Source organism: Lampetra fluviatilis, unplaced genomic scaffold (assembly GCF_964198595.1).
Source record: "Lampetra fluviatilis unplaced genomic scaffold, kcLamFluv1.1 SCAFFOLD_529, whole genome shotgun sequence".
Classification (NCBI taxonomy): domain Eukaryota; kingdom Metazoa; phylum Chordata; class Hyperoartia; order Petromyzontiformes; family Petromyzontidae; genus Lampetra; species Lampetra fluviatilis.
The window spans coordinates 4,248-20,000 of NW_027620959.1; the positions used below are offsets into that span (position 1 = coordinate 4,248).

The 15,753-nt window shown below is 54.2% G+C and overlaps 1 long non-coding RNA gene across 1 annotated transcript in view; it reads right to left on the reverse strand.

Annotated features, from left to right (window-relative positions):
* Window positions 1-2,444: 2,444 nt before the first annotated feature.
* The window catches only part of LOC144954592 (uncharacterized), a 22,297-nt gene continuing 8,988 nt past the window's right edge, over window positions 2,445-15,753 (reverse strand). The window contains exons 3-4 of the long non-coding RNA XR_013641282.1: window positions 10,004-10,139; window positions 2,445-2,493 (exon numbers count right to left, since the gene is read on the reverse strand). This is a non-coding gene — a long non-coding RNA (uncharacterized LOC144954592). The remainder of the gene's footprint in view (window positions 2,494-10,003; window positions 10,140-15,753) is intronic.

Here is a 15,753-nt window from a genome sequence, read left to right on the forward strand (position 1 = left end):
TGAGTGGTGAGTGAGTGGTGAGTGAGTGGTGAGTGAGTGGTGAGTGAGTGGTGAGTGAGTGGTGAGTGAGTGGTGAGTGAGTGAGTGGTGAGTGAGTGGTGAGTGAGTGGTGAGTGAGTGGTGAGTGAGTGGTGAGTGAGTGAGTGGTGAGTGAGTGGTGAGTGAGTGAGTGGTGAGTGAGTGGTGAGTGAGTGGTGAGTGAGTGGTGAGTGAGTGGTGAGTGAGTGGTGAGTGAGTGGTGAGTGAGTGAGTGGTGAGTGAGTGGTGAGTGAGTGGTGAGTGAGTGGTGAGTGAGTGGTGAGTGGTGAGTGAGTGGTGAGTGAGTGAGTGAGTGGTGAGTGAGTGGTGAGTGGTGAGTGAGTGAGTGGTGAGTGAGTGGTGAGTGAGTGGTGAGTGAGTGGTGAGTGAGTGAGTGGTGAGTGAGTGGTGAGTGAGTGGTGAGTGGTGAGTGAGTGAGTGAGTGGTGAGTGAGTGGTGAGTGAGTGGTGAGTGAGTGGTGAGTGAGTGGTGAGTGAGTGGGTGGTGAGTGAGTGGTGAGTGAGTGGTGAGTGAGTGGTGAGTGAGTGGTGAGTGAGTGAGTGGTGAGTGAGTGGTGAGTGTGTGGTGAGCGAGTGGTGAGTGAGTGGTGAGTGAGTGGTGAGTGAGTGAGTGAGTGTGTGAGTGAGTGGTGAGTGAGTGAGTGGTGAGTGAGTGGTGAGTGAGTGGTGAGTGAGTGGTGAGTGAGTGAGTGGTGAGTGAGTGGTGAGTGAGTGGTGAGTGAGTGGTGAGTGAGTGGTGAGTGGTGAGTGAGTGGTGAGTGAGTGAGTGAGTGGTGAGTGAGTGGTGAGTGGTGAGTGAGTGAGTGGTGAGTGAGTGGTGAGTGAGTGGTGAGTGAGTGGTGAGTGAGTGGTGAGTGAGTGAGTGGTGAGTGAGTGGTGAGTGAGTGGTGAGTGGTGAGTGAGTGAGTGGTGAGTGAGTGGTGAGTGAGTGGTGAGTGAGTGGTGAGTGAGTGGTGAGTGAGTGGGTGGTGAGTGAGTGGTGAGTGAGTGGTGAGTGAGTGGTGAGTGAGTGGTGAGTGAGTGAGTGGTGAGTGAGTGGTGAGTGTGTGGTGAGCGAGTGGTGAGTGAGTGGTGAGTGTGTGGTGAGCGAGTGGTGAGTGAGTGTGTGAGTGAGTGGTGAGTGAGTGAGTGAGTGGTGAGTGAGTGGTGAGTGAGTGGTGAGTGAGTGAGTGAGTGAGTGGTGAGCGAGTGGTGAGTGAGTGGTGAGTGAGTGAGTGGTGAGTGAGTGGTGATTGAGTGGTGAGTGAGTGGTGAGTGAGTGGTGAGTGAGTGGTGAGTGAGTGAGTGGTGAGTGAGTGGTGATTGAGTGGTGAGTGAGTGGTGAGCGAGTGGTGAGTGAGTGGTGAGTGAGTGAGTGGTGAGTGAGTGAGTGGTGAGTGAGTGGTGAGTGAGTGGTGAGTGATTGAGTGGTGAGTGAGTGGTGAGTGAGTGGTGAGTGAGTGAGTGGTGAGCGAGTGGTGAGTGAGTGGTGAGTGAGTGGTGAGTGAGTGAGTGGTGAGTGAGTGGTGTGTGAGTGGTGAGTGAGTGGTGAGTGAGTGGTGAGTGGGTGGTGAGTGAGTGGTGAGTGAGTGAGTGGTGAGTGAGTGGTGAGTGAGTGGTGAGTGAGTGGTGAGTGAGTGGTGAGTGAGTGGTGAGTGAGTGAGTGGTGAGTGAGTGGTGAGTGAGTGGTGAGTGAGTGGTGAGTGAGTGGTGAGTGGTGAGTGAGTGAGTGGTGAGTGAGTGGTGTGTGAGTGGTGAGTGAGTGGTGAGTGAGTGGTGAGTGAGTGGTGAGTGAGTGAGTGGTGAGTGAGTGGTGAGTGGTGAGTGAGTGAGTGGTGAGTGAGTGGTGTGTGAGTGGTGAGTGAGTGGTGAGTGGGTGGTGAGTGAGTGGTGAGTGAGTGAGTGGTGAGTGAGTGGTGAGTGAGTGGTGAGTGAGTGGTGAGTGAGTGGTGAGTGAGTGGTGAGTGGTGAGTGAGTGAGTGGTGAGTGAGTGGTGTGTGAGTGGTGAGTGAGTGGTGAGTGAGTGGTGAGTGGGTGGTGAGTGAGTGGTGAGTGAGTGAGTGGTGAGTGAGTGGTGAGTGAGTGGTGAGTGAGTGGTGAGTGAGTGGTGAGTGAGTGGTGAGTGAGTGGTGAGTGAGTGGTGAGTGAGTGGTGAGTGAGTGGTGTGTGAGTGGTGAGTGAGTGGTGAGTGAGTGGTGAGTGAGTGGTGAGTGAGTGGTGAGTGAGTGGTGAGTGAGTGGTGAGTGAGTGGTGAGTGAGTGGTGAGTGAGTGGTGAGTGAGTGGTGAGTGAGTGAGTGGTGAGTGAGTGGTGAGTGAGTGAGTGGTGAGTGAGTGGTGAGTGAGTGGTGAGTGAGTGGTGAGTGAGTGGTGAGTGAGTGAGTGGTGAGTGAGTGAGTGGTGAGTGAGTGGTGAGTGAGTGCTGCACTCACTCCTCTGCCACATCATCCTCCTCATCGCCAGGGTTGAACGACTCATCTGGGGATACACAAAACACACACACACACACAGTCACACACACAGTCACACACACACACACACAGTCACACACACACACACACAGACACACACAGTCACACAGACACACACACAGTCACACACACACACACACAGACACACACAGTCACACAGACACACACACACACACACAGTCACACACACACACACACAGACACACACAGTCACACAGACACACACAGACACACACACAGTCAGTCACACACACACACAGTCAGTCACACACACACAGACACACACAGTCACACACACACAGACACACACAGTCACACAGTCACACACAGTCACACAGTCACACACACACACACACACACAGTCACACACACACACACACTCACACACACACACAGTCACACACAGTCACACACACACAAACACACACACACACACACAGTCACACACAGTCACACACAGTCACACACAGTCACACACAGTCACACACACACACACACACTCAGTCACACACACACAGGTACACACACACAGTCACACACACACACACAGTCACACACACAGTCACACACACACACACTCACACACACACACACAGTCACACACAGTCACACACAGTCACACACAGTCACACACACACACACAGTCAGTCACACAGTCACACACACACACACACAGTCACACACACACACACAGTCACACACAGTCACACAGTCACACACAGTCACACACAGTCACACAGTCACACACAGTCACACACACAGTCACACACACACAGTCACACACACAGTCAGTCACACAGTCACACACACACAGTCACACACACACACAGTCAGTCACACAGTCACACACACACACACAGTCAGTCACACAGTCACACACACACACACAGTCAGTCACACAGTCACACACACACACACACAGTCAGTCACACACACACAAACACACACACACACACACACACACAGTCACACACACACACACAGTCACACACACACAGTCACACACACACAGTCACACACACACACAGTCACACACACACACACACACACAGTCACACACTCACAGTCACACACACAGTCACACACACACACAGTCAGTCACACACAGTCACACACACAGTCAACACACACACAGTCAGTTACACACACACACACAAACACACAGTCACACACACACACAGTCACACACACACAGTCACACACAGTCACACACACACAGTCACACACAGTCACACACAGTCACACACACACAGTCACACACAGTCACACACAGTCACACAGTGTCACACACACACACAGTCACACACACACACAGTCACACACAGTCACACACACAGTCAACACAGTCACACACACACAGTCACACACACACAGTCACACACACACACAGTGACACACACACAGTCACACACACACACACAGTCACACACACACACAGTCACACACACAGTCACACACACAGGTACACACACACAGTCACACACACACACACAGTCAGTCACACAGTCACACACACAGTCACACACACACACACAGTCACACACACACAGTCACACACACACACAGTCAGTCACACAGTCACACACAGTCACACACACACACAGTCACACACACACACAGTCACACACACAGTCACACACACACACACAGTCACACACACAGTCACACACACACACAGTCAGTCACACAGTCACACACACAGTCACACACACACAGTCACACACACACACAGTCAGTCACACAGTCACACACACAGTCACACACACACACACAGTCACACACACACACAGTCACACACAGTCACACACACACACAGTCACACACACACAAACACACACAGGTACACACACACAGGTACACACACACAGTCACACACAGTCACAGTCACACACACACACACACACAGTCAGTCACACAGTCACACACACAGTCACACACACACACACACAGTCACACACACACACAGTCACACACACAGTCACACACACACACAGTCACACACACAGTCACAGTCACACACACAGTCACACACACAGTCACACACACACACAGGTACACACACACAGTCACACACACACACAGTCAGTCACACAGTCACACACACAGTCACACACACACACACAGTCACACACACACACAGTCACACACACAGTCACACACACACAGTCACACACACACACAGTCACACACACAGTCACACACACAGTCACACACACACAGTCAGTCACACAGTCACACACACAGTCACACACACACACACAGGTACACACACACAGTCAGTTACACAGTCACACACACAGTCACACACACACACACAGTCACACACACACACAGTCAGTTACACACAGTCACACACACACACAGTCAGTTACACACAGTCACACACACACAGTCACACACACACAAACACACAGTCACACACAGTCAGTCACACAGTCACACACACACACACAGTCACACACACAGTCACACACACACACACACAGTCACACACACACAGTCACACACACACACACAGTCACACACAGTCACACACACACAGTCACACACACACAGTCACACAGTCACACACAGTCAGTCACACAGTCACACACACAGTCACACACACACACACAGTCACACACACACACAGTCACACACAGTCACACACACACACAGTCACACACACACACAGTCACACACAGTCACACACACACAAACACACACAGGTACACACACACACACACAGGTACACACACACACACACACAGGTACACACACACAGTCAGCTACACAGTCACACACAGTCACAGTCACACACACACACACAGTCAGTCACACAGTCACACACACAGTCACACACACACACACAGTCACACACACACACAGTCACACACAGTCACACACACACACAGTCAGTTACACACAGTCACACACACACAAACACACACACACAGTCACACACACACAAACACACACACAGTCACACACACAGTCACACACAGTCAGTCACACAGTCACACACACAAACACACACAGTCACACACACACACACAGTCAGTCACACAGTCACACACACAAACACACACAGTCACACACACACAGTCAGTTACACAGTTACAGTTACACACACACACAGTCACACACACACACAGTCACACACACACAGTCACACACACACACACACAGTCAGTCACACAGTCACACACACACAAACACACACACAGTCACACACACACACAGTCAGTTACACAGTTACAGTTACACACACACACACACACAGGTACACACACACAGTCAGCTACACAGTCACACACAGTCACAGTCACACACACACACACAGTCAGTCACACAGTCACACACACAGTCACACACACACACACACACACAGTCACACACACACACAGTCACACAGTCACACACACAGTCACACACACACACACAGTCAGTTACACACAGTCACACACACACAAACACACACACACAGTCACACACACACACAAACACACACACAGTCACACACAGTCACACACACAGTCACACACAGTCACACAGTCAGTCACACAGTCACACACACAAACACACACAGTCACACACACAAACACACACAGTCACACACACACACACAGTCAGTTACACAGTTACAGTTACACACACACACAGTCACACACACACACAGTCACACACACACACACAGTCAGTCACACAGTCACACACACACAAACACACACACACAGTCAGTTACACAGTTACAGTTACACACACACACAGTCACACACACACACAGTCACACACACACACAGTCACACACACACACACAGTCAGTCACACAGTCACACACACAGTCACACACACACACAGTCACACACACACACACAGTCACACACACACACACAGTCAGTCACACAGTCACACACACACAAACACACACACACAGTCAGTTACACAGTTACAGTTACACACACACACACACAGGTACACACACACAGTCAGTTACACAGTCACACACAGTCACACAGACACAGTCACACACACACAGACACACACACAAGACACAGTCACACACACACACAGTCACACACACAGACACACACACAGACACACACACAACAACAACAACAACAACAACCGCCATTGGCCACTAAGTGGCGGTGACGTCACCACGACGCTTGTGCCAGGCTAAGTGCACCTTGAGGCTGCCACGTGAAGTGTCGAACACCCGCTGGCAGGAGGTCACGTGACAGACCCAGCAGGTGCCATGGGTTGACTGCTGTGCCAGGCTAGGTGCATGAGGAGGAGGTCACGTGACAGACCCAGCAGGTGCCATGGGTCGACTGCTGTGCCAGGCTAGGTGCACGAGGAGGAGGTCACGTGACAGACCCAGCAGGTGCCATGGGTTGACTGCTGTGCCAGGCTAGGTGCATGAGGAGGTGGTCACGTGACAGACCCAGCAGGTGCCATGGGTCGACTGCTGTGCCAGGCTAGGTGCATGAGGAGGAGGTCACGTGACAGACCCAGCAGGTGCCATGGGTTGACTGCTGTGCCAGGCTAGGTGCATGAGGAGGAGGTCACGTGACAGACCCAGCAAGTGCCACGGGTCGACTGACCGAGATGACCGAGACGACTGGCTGATGCACCACCTGTGCCCCCTACTGTGCCAGGCTAGGTGCACCAGGAAGCCGATGCACCACCTGTGCCCCCTACTGTGCCAGGCTAGGTGCACCAGGAAGCCGATGCACCACCTGTGCCCCCTACTGTGCCAACTTGCTGTGCTTTAGCCACCCGGCGCTCCGCTCGTTGTTGTGAGCGTCGCTCCTCCGCCCTCCGTTGTTGTTGGTGGTGAGTGTAGTGGTGAGTGTAGTGGTGAGTGTGGTGGTGAGTGTGGTGGTGAGTGTGGTGGTGAGTGTGGTGGTGAGTGTGGTGGTGAGTGTGGTGGTGAGTGTGGTGGTGAGTGTGGTGGTGAGTGTGGTGGTGAGTGTGGTGGTGAGTGTGGTGGTGAGTGTGGTGGTGAGTGTGGTGGTGAGTGTGGTGGTGAGTGTAGTGGTGAGTGTAGTGGTGGTGAGTGTAGTGGTGGTGAGTGTAGTGGTGGTGAGTGTGGTGGTGAGTGTGGTGGTGAGTGTGGTGGTGAGTGTGGTGGTGAGTGTGGTGGTGAGTGTGGTGGTGAGTGTGGTGGTGAGTGTGGTGGTGAGTGTGGTGGTGAGTGTGGTGGTGAGTGTGGTGGTGAGTGTGGTGGTGAGTGTGGTGGTGAGTGTGGTGGTGAGTGTGGTGGTGAGTGTGGTGGTGAGTGTAGTGGTGGTGAGTGTAGTGGTGAGTGAGTGTAGTGGTGAGTGAGTGGTGAGTGTAGTGGTGGTGAGTGTAGTGGTGGTGAGTGTAGTGGTGGTGAGTGTAGTGGTGGTGAGTGTAGTGGTGAGTGTAGTGGTGAGTGTAGTGGTGAGTGTAGTGGTGGTGAGTGTAGTGGTGGTGAGTGTAGTGGTGGTGAGTGTAGTGGTGGTGAGTGTAGTGGTGGTGAGTGTAGTGGTGGTGAGTGTAGTGGTGGTGAGTGTAGTGGTGAGTGTAGTGGTGAGTGTAGTGGTGAGTGTAGTGGTGAGTGGGTGAGTGTAGTGGTGAGTGGGTGAGTGGGTGAGTGAGTGAGTGGGTGAGTGGGTGGGTGGGTGAGTGGGTGGGTGGGTGGGTGAGTGAGTGAGTGAGTGGGTGGGTGGGTGGGTGAGTGGGTGGGTGAGTGGGTGGGTGAGTGAGTGAGTGAGTGGGTGGGTGAGTGAGTGAGTGGGTGAGTGAGTGAGTGGGTGAGTGAGTGAGTGGGTGAGTGGGTGAGTGAGTGGGTGAGTGAGTGAGTGGGTGAGTGAGTGAGTGTGTGAGTGAGTGAGTGAGTGAGTGAGTGGGTGAGTGAGTGGGTGAGTGAGTGGGTGGGTGAGTGAGTGGGTGAGTGGGTGAGTGGGTGAGTGTAGTGGTGAGTGAGTGAGTGGTGAGTGGGTGGGTGAGTGAGTGGGTGAGTGGGTGAGTGAGTGAGTGGGTGGGTGAGTGGGTGAGTGGGTGAGTGGGTGAGTGAGTGGTGAGTGAGTGGGTGAGTGAGTGAGTGAGTGGGTGAGTGGGTGAGTGAGTGGGTGGGTGAGTGAGTGGGTGGGTGAGTGAGTGAGTGGGTGAGTGGGTGAGTGGGTGAGTGTAGTGAGTGGGTGAGTGAGTGAGTGGTGAGTGGGTGGGTGGGTGAGTGAGTGAGTGAGAGAGTGAGTGAGTGAGTGAGTGGGTGAGTGGGTGGGTGAGTGGGTGAGTGGGTGAGTGAGTGGGTGAGTGAGTGGGTGGGTGAGTGGGTGAGTGAGTGGGTGAGTGGGTGAGTGAGTGAGTGAGTGGGTGAGTGAGTGGGTGAGTGGGTGAGTGAGTGGGTGAGTGGGTGAGTGGGTGAGTGAGTGGGTGAGTGTAGTGGTGAGTGGGTGAGTGAGTGAGTGGGTGGGTGGGTGAGTGAGTGAGTGAGTGGGTGAGTGAGTGGGTGAGTGAGTGGGTGGGTGAGTGAGTGGGTGAGTGAGTGGGTGAGTGGGTGGGTGAGTGAGTGAGTGGGTGAGTGAGTGAGTGGGTGGGTGGGTGGGTGGGTGGGTGAGTGAGTGAGTGGGTGAGTGAGTGGGTGAGTGGGTGAGTGAGTGGGTGGGTGAGTGAGTGAGTGGGTGAGTGAGTGAGTGAGTGGGTGGGTGAGTGAGTGAGTGGGTGAGTGGGTGAGTGAGTGTGTGAGTGGGTGAGTGAGTGAGTGGGTGAGTGTGTGAGTGAGTGGGTGAGTGTGTGAGTGAGTGGGTGAGTGGGTGAGTGAGTGGGTGAGTGAGTGAGTGAGTGGGTGAGTGAGTGAGTGAGTGAGTGGGTGAGTGAGTGGGTGAGTGAGTGGTGAGTGAGTGAGTGTGTGAGTGAGTGTGTGAGTGAGTGAGTGTCTGAGTGGGTGAGTGAGTAGGTGAGTGGGTGAGTGAGTGAGTGAGTGTCTGAGTGAGTGTCTGAGTGAGTGAGTGAGTGGGTGAGTGAGTGAGTGAGTGTGTGAGTGTCTGTGTGAGTGTCTGAGTGAGTGAGTGAGTGTGTGAGTGGGTGAGTGAGTGGGTGAGTGGGTGAGTGTGTGAGTGAGTGGGTGAGTGTGTGAGTGGGTGAGTGAGTGAGTGGGTGAGTGTGTGAGTGGGTGAGTGAGTGGTGAGTGAGTGAGTGGGTGAGTGTGTGAGTGGGTGAGTGAGTGAGTGGGTGAGTGTGTGAGTGGGTGAGTGAGTGGTGAGTGAGTGGTGAGTGAGTGGGTGAGTGAGTGGTGAGTGAGTGGGTGAGTGAGTGGGTGAGTGTGTGAGTGGGTGAGTGTGTGAGTGGGTGAGTGAGTGAGTGGGTGAGTGTGTGAGTGGGTGAGTGAGTGGTGAGTGAGTGAGTGAGTGGGTGAGTGAGTGGGTGAGTGGGTGAGTGGGTGAGTGAGTAGTGAGTGAGTGAGTGTCTGAGTGAGTGAGTGAGTGGGTGAGTGAGTGAGTGACTGACTGACTGAGTGGTGAGTGAGTGGGTGAGTGGGTGAGTGGGTGAGCGTGATGGTGGATCACCGGTGGACTCTCCCGAGTTGTTGGAGTCGCCCGCCTCCTCGCGTATCTTGCCCTCCTCCACCATGCGCACCATGTACGCGTCGTGCTCCTCCTCGTCAGAGTCCACCAACTCCTCGTCGTACTTCACCATTCCTTGCTGCGGCGGCGGCGGCACCACACGGCCACCGTCACCATCGTCACCATCACCACACGGCCACCGTCACCATCGTCACCATCGTCACCATCACCACACAGCCACCGTCACCATCGTCACCATCGTCACCATCGTCACCACACGGCCACCGTCACCATCGTCACCACCACCACACGGCCACCGTCACCATCGTCACCATCGTCACCATCACCACACAGCCACCGTCACCATCGTCACCATCGTCACCATCGTCACCATCGTCACCACACGGCCACCGTCACCATCGTCACCATCACCACACGGCCACCGTCACCATCGTCACCATCGTCACCATCACCACACAGCCACCGTCACCATCGTCACCATCGTCACCATCGTCACCACACGGCCACCGTCACCATCGTCACCATCACCACACAGCCACCGTCACCATCGTCACCATCGTCACCATCGTCACCACACGGCCACCGTCACCATCGTCACCATCGTCACCATCGTCGTCGTCGTCACATCATCCATCGTCACCATCGTCACCACACGACCATCGTCACCATCGTCACCATCGTCACATCATCCATCGTCACCATCGTCACCACACAGCCACCGTCACCATCGTCACACATCCATCGTCACCATCGTCGTCGTCACATCATCCATCGTCACCATCATCACCACACGGCCACCATCACCATCGTCACCATCGTCACCACCGTCACCATCGTCACCATCGTCGTCGTCACATCATCCATCGTCACCATCATCACCACACGGCCACCGTCACCATCGTCACCATCATCACCATCGTCGTCGTCACATCATCCATCGTCACCATCATCACCACACGGCCACCGTCACCATCGTCACCATCGTCACCATCGTCGTCGTCACATCATCCATCGTCACCATCATCACCACACGGCCACCATCACCATCGTCACCATCGTCGTCGTCACATCATCCATCGTCACCATCATCACCACACGGCCACCGTCACCATCGTCACCACCGTCACCATCGTCGTCGTCACATCATCCATCGTCACCATCATCACCACACGGCCACCGTCACCATCGTCACCACCGTCACCATCGTCACCATCGTCACCATCGTCGTCGTCACATCATCCATCGTCACCATCATCACCACACGGCCACCGTCACCATCGTCACCATCGTCACCATCGTCACCATCGTCACCATCGTCACCACCACACAGCCACCGTCACCATCGTCACCATCGTCACCATCGTCACCATCACCACCATCATCACCACACAGCCACCGTCACCGTCACACATCCATCGTCAGCATCACCACACAGCCACCGTCACCATCGTCGTCATCATCATCCATCGTCACCATCGTCACCATCGTCACCATCACCACACAGCCACCGTCACCACCGTCACCATCACCACACGGCCACCGTCACCATCGTCACCACCACCACACAGCCACCGTCACCACCGTCACCACCGTCACCACCGTCACCACCGTCACCACCGTCACCACCGTCACCACCACCACCACCATCATCATCATCACCATCACCGTCACCGTCACCATCACCACCACCATCGTCGTCACCACCGTCACCACCGTCACCACCGTCACCACCATCACCACCACCGTCACCACCGTCACCACCGTCACCACCGTCACCACCGTCACCATCGTCACCACCATCACCATCATCACCATCACCATCACCACCACCATCGTCGTCACCACCGTCACCACCGTCACCACCATCACCACCGTCACCACCGTCACCACCGTCACCACCGTCACCACCGTCACCATCGTCACCACCATCATCATCATCACCATCACCGTCACCATCACCGTCACCACCACCATCGTCGTCACCACCGTCACCACCGTCACCACCGTCACCACCGTCACCACCGTCACCACCGTCACCACCGTCACCACCGTCACCACCGTCACCACCGTCACCACCGTCACCACCACCACCACCATCATCATCATCACCATCACCGTCACCGTCACCATCACCACCACCATCGTCGTCACCACCGTCACCACCGTCACCACCGTCACCACCGTCACCACCGTCACCATCGTCACCACCATCACCATCATCACCATCACCATCACCACCACCATCGTCGTCACCACCGTCACCACCGTCACCACCATCACCACCGTCACCACCGTCACCACCGTCACCACCGTCACCACCGTCACCATCGTCACCACCATCATCATCATCACCATCACCGTCACCATCACCGTCACCACCACCATCGTCGTCACCACCGTCACCACCGTCACCACCGTCACCACCGTCACCACCGTCACCACCGTCACCACCGTCACCACCGTCACCACCGTCACCACCGTCACCACCATCATCATCATCACCATCACCGTCACCATCACCATCACCACCACCATCGTCGTCACCACCGTCACCACCGTCACCACCGTCACCACCGTCACCACCGTCACCACCGTCACCACCGTCACCACCGTCACCACCGTCACCACCGTCACCACCGTCACCACCGTCACCACCGTCACCACCGTCACCATCGTCACCATCACCGTCACCATCGCACCACCACCACCACCACCATCATCATCATCACCATCACCATCACCACCACCATCGTCGCCGCCACCACCGTCACCACCACCACCACCATCACCACCATCATCATCCATCCGCCATCGTTAAGTCGCGCTGTTAGTAGCATCACCATCACAGCAACTCCGCTAGTCTGTCGGGGCAAGTGCTGCTAGCAGCAGCAGCAGCAGCAGCAGCAGCAGCAGCAGCAGCAGCAGCAGCAGCAGCAGCAGCAGCAGCAGCAGCAGCAGCAGCAGCAGCAGCAGCGCCTATGAAAGCCGGCACTACACACACACACAGACACACACACACATACACACAGACACACACACATACACACAGACACACACACAGACACACACACATACACACACACGTATAGACACACACGTACACACACACACGTACACACACACACACGTACACACACACACGTACACACGTACACACACACACACACACGTACACACGTACACACACACACGTACACACACACACACGTACACACACACACACGTACACACACACACACACGTACACACACACGCGTACACACACACGCGCACACACACACGCACACACACACACACACACGTACACACACACACACGTACACACAGACACACACATACACACGTACACACACACGCGTACACACACTCACACACGTACACACACACACACACGCACATACACACACACACACGTACACACACACGCGTACACACACACGCACACACACACACACACACGTACACACACACACACGTACACACAGACACACACACATACACACGTACACACACACACGCGTACACACACACGCACGCGTACACACACACACACACGCACATACACACACACGTACACACACACACACGTACACACAGACACACGTACACACAGACACACACACATACACACACACGCGTACACACACACACGCACACACACACACACACGTACACACACACACACACGTACACACACACACACACGTACACACACACACACACACACGTACACACACATACACACGTACACACACACACACACACACGTACACACACACACACACGTACACACACACACACACGTACACACACACACACACGTACACACACACACACACACACGTACACACACACACACACGTACACACACACACACACGTACACACACACACACACGTACACACACACACACACACACGTACACACACATACACACGTACACACACACACACGCACGTACACACACACGTACACACACACACGTACACACACACACACGTATAGACACACACGTACACACACACACGTACACACACACACGTATAGACACACACGTACACACACACACGTACACACACACACGTACACACACACACACGTACACACACACACACGTATAGACACACACGTACACACACGCACGTACACACACACACGTATAGACACACACGTACACACACACACGTACACACACACGTACACACACACACGTACACACACACACACACACACACGTACACACACACACACACGTACACACACACGTACACACACACACACGTACACACACACGTACACACACACACGTACACACACACGTACACACACACGTACACACACACGTACACACACACACACGTACACACACACGTACACACACACATACGTGCGTAGACACACGTACACACACACACACACAGACACACACACACACACACGTACACACACACACATACACACACACACGTACACACACAGACACACACACACACGTACACACACACACGTACACACACACACGTACACACACACACAGACACGTACACACACACACAGACACGTACACACACACACACACACACACGTACACACACACACACACACACACACGTACACACGCGTACACACACACACGCACACACACTCACTCCCACTGCCACGTGCACTAACACACACTCACACACACACTGCCACGTGCACTAACACACACTCACACACACACTGCCACATGCACTAACACACACTCACACACTCACTGCCACGTGCACTAACACACTCACACACTCACACACACACACTGCCACGTGCACTAACACACACACACACACTGCCACATGCATTAACACACACACACACACACTCACACACACACACTCACACACACACACACACTGCCACGTGCACACACACACACTCGCACACACTGCCACGTGCACTAACACACACACACACACTGCCACATGCATTAACACACACACTCACACACACACACTCACACACACACACTCACACACACACTGCCACGTGCACACACACACACTGCCACGTGCACTAACACACACACACACACTGCCACGTGCATTAACACACACACACACACTGCCACGTGCACACACACACACACACACTGCCACGTGCACTAACACACACACTCACACTGCCACATGCATTAACACAAACACACTCACACACTGCCACGTGCACACACTCACACACACACACACTGCCACGTGCACACACACACACACACACTGCCATGTGCACTAACACACACACACACACTGCCACGTGCATTAACACACACACACACACTGCCACGTGCACACACACACACACACACTGCCACGTGCACTAACACACACACTCACACTGCCACATGCATTAACACAAACACACTCACACACTGCCACGTGCACACACTCACACACACACACACTGCCACGTGCACACACACACACACACACTGCCATGTGCACTAACACACACACTCACACTGCCACATGCATTAACACACACACACTCACACACTGCCACGTGCACACACTCACACACACACACACTGCCACGTGCACTAACACACACACACACACACTGCCACGTGCATTAACACACACACTGTCACATGCATTAACACACACACTCACACACTCACACACACACACTGCCACATGCATTAACACACACACACACACACTGCCACGTGCACTAACACACACACACACACTGCCACG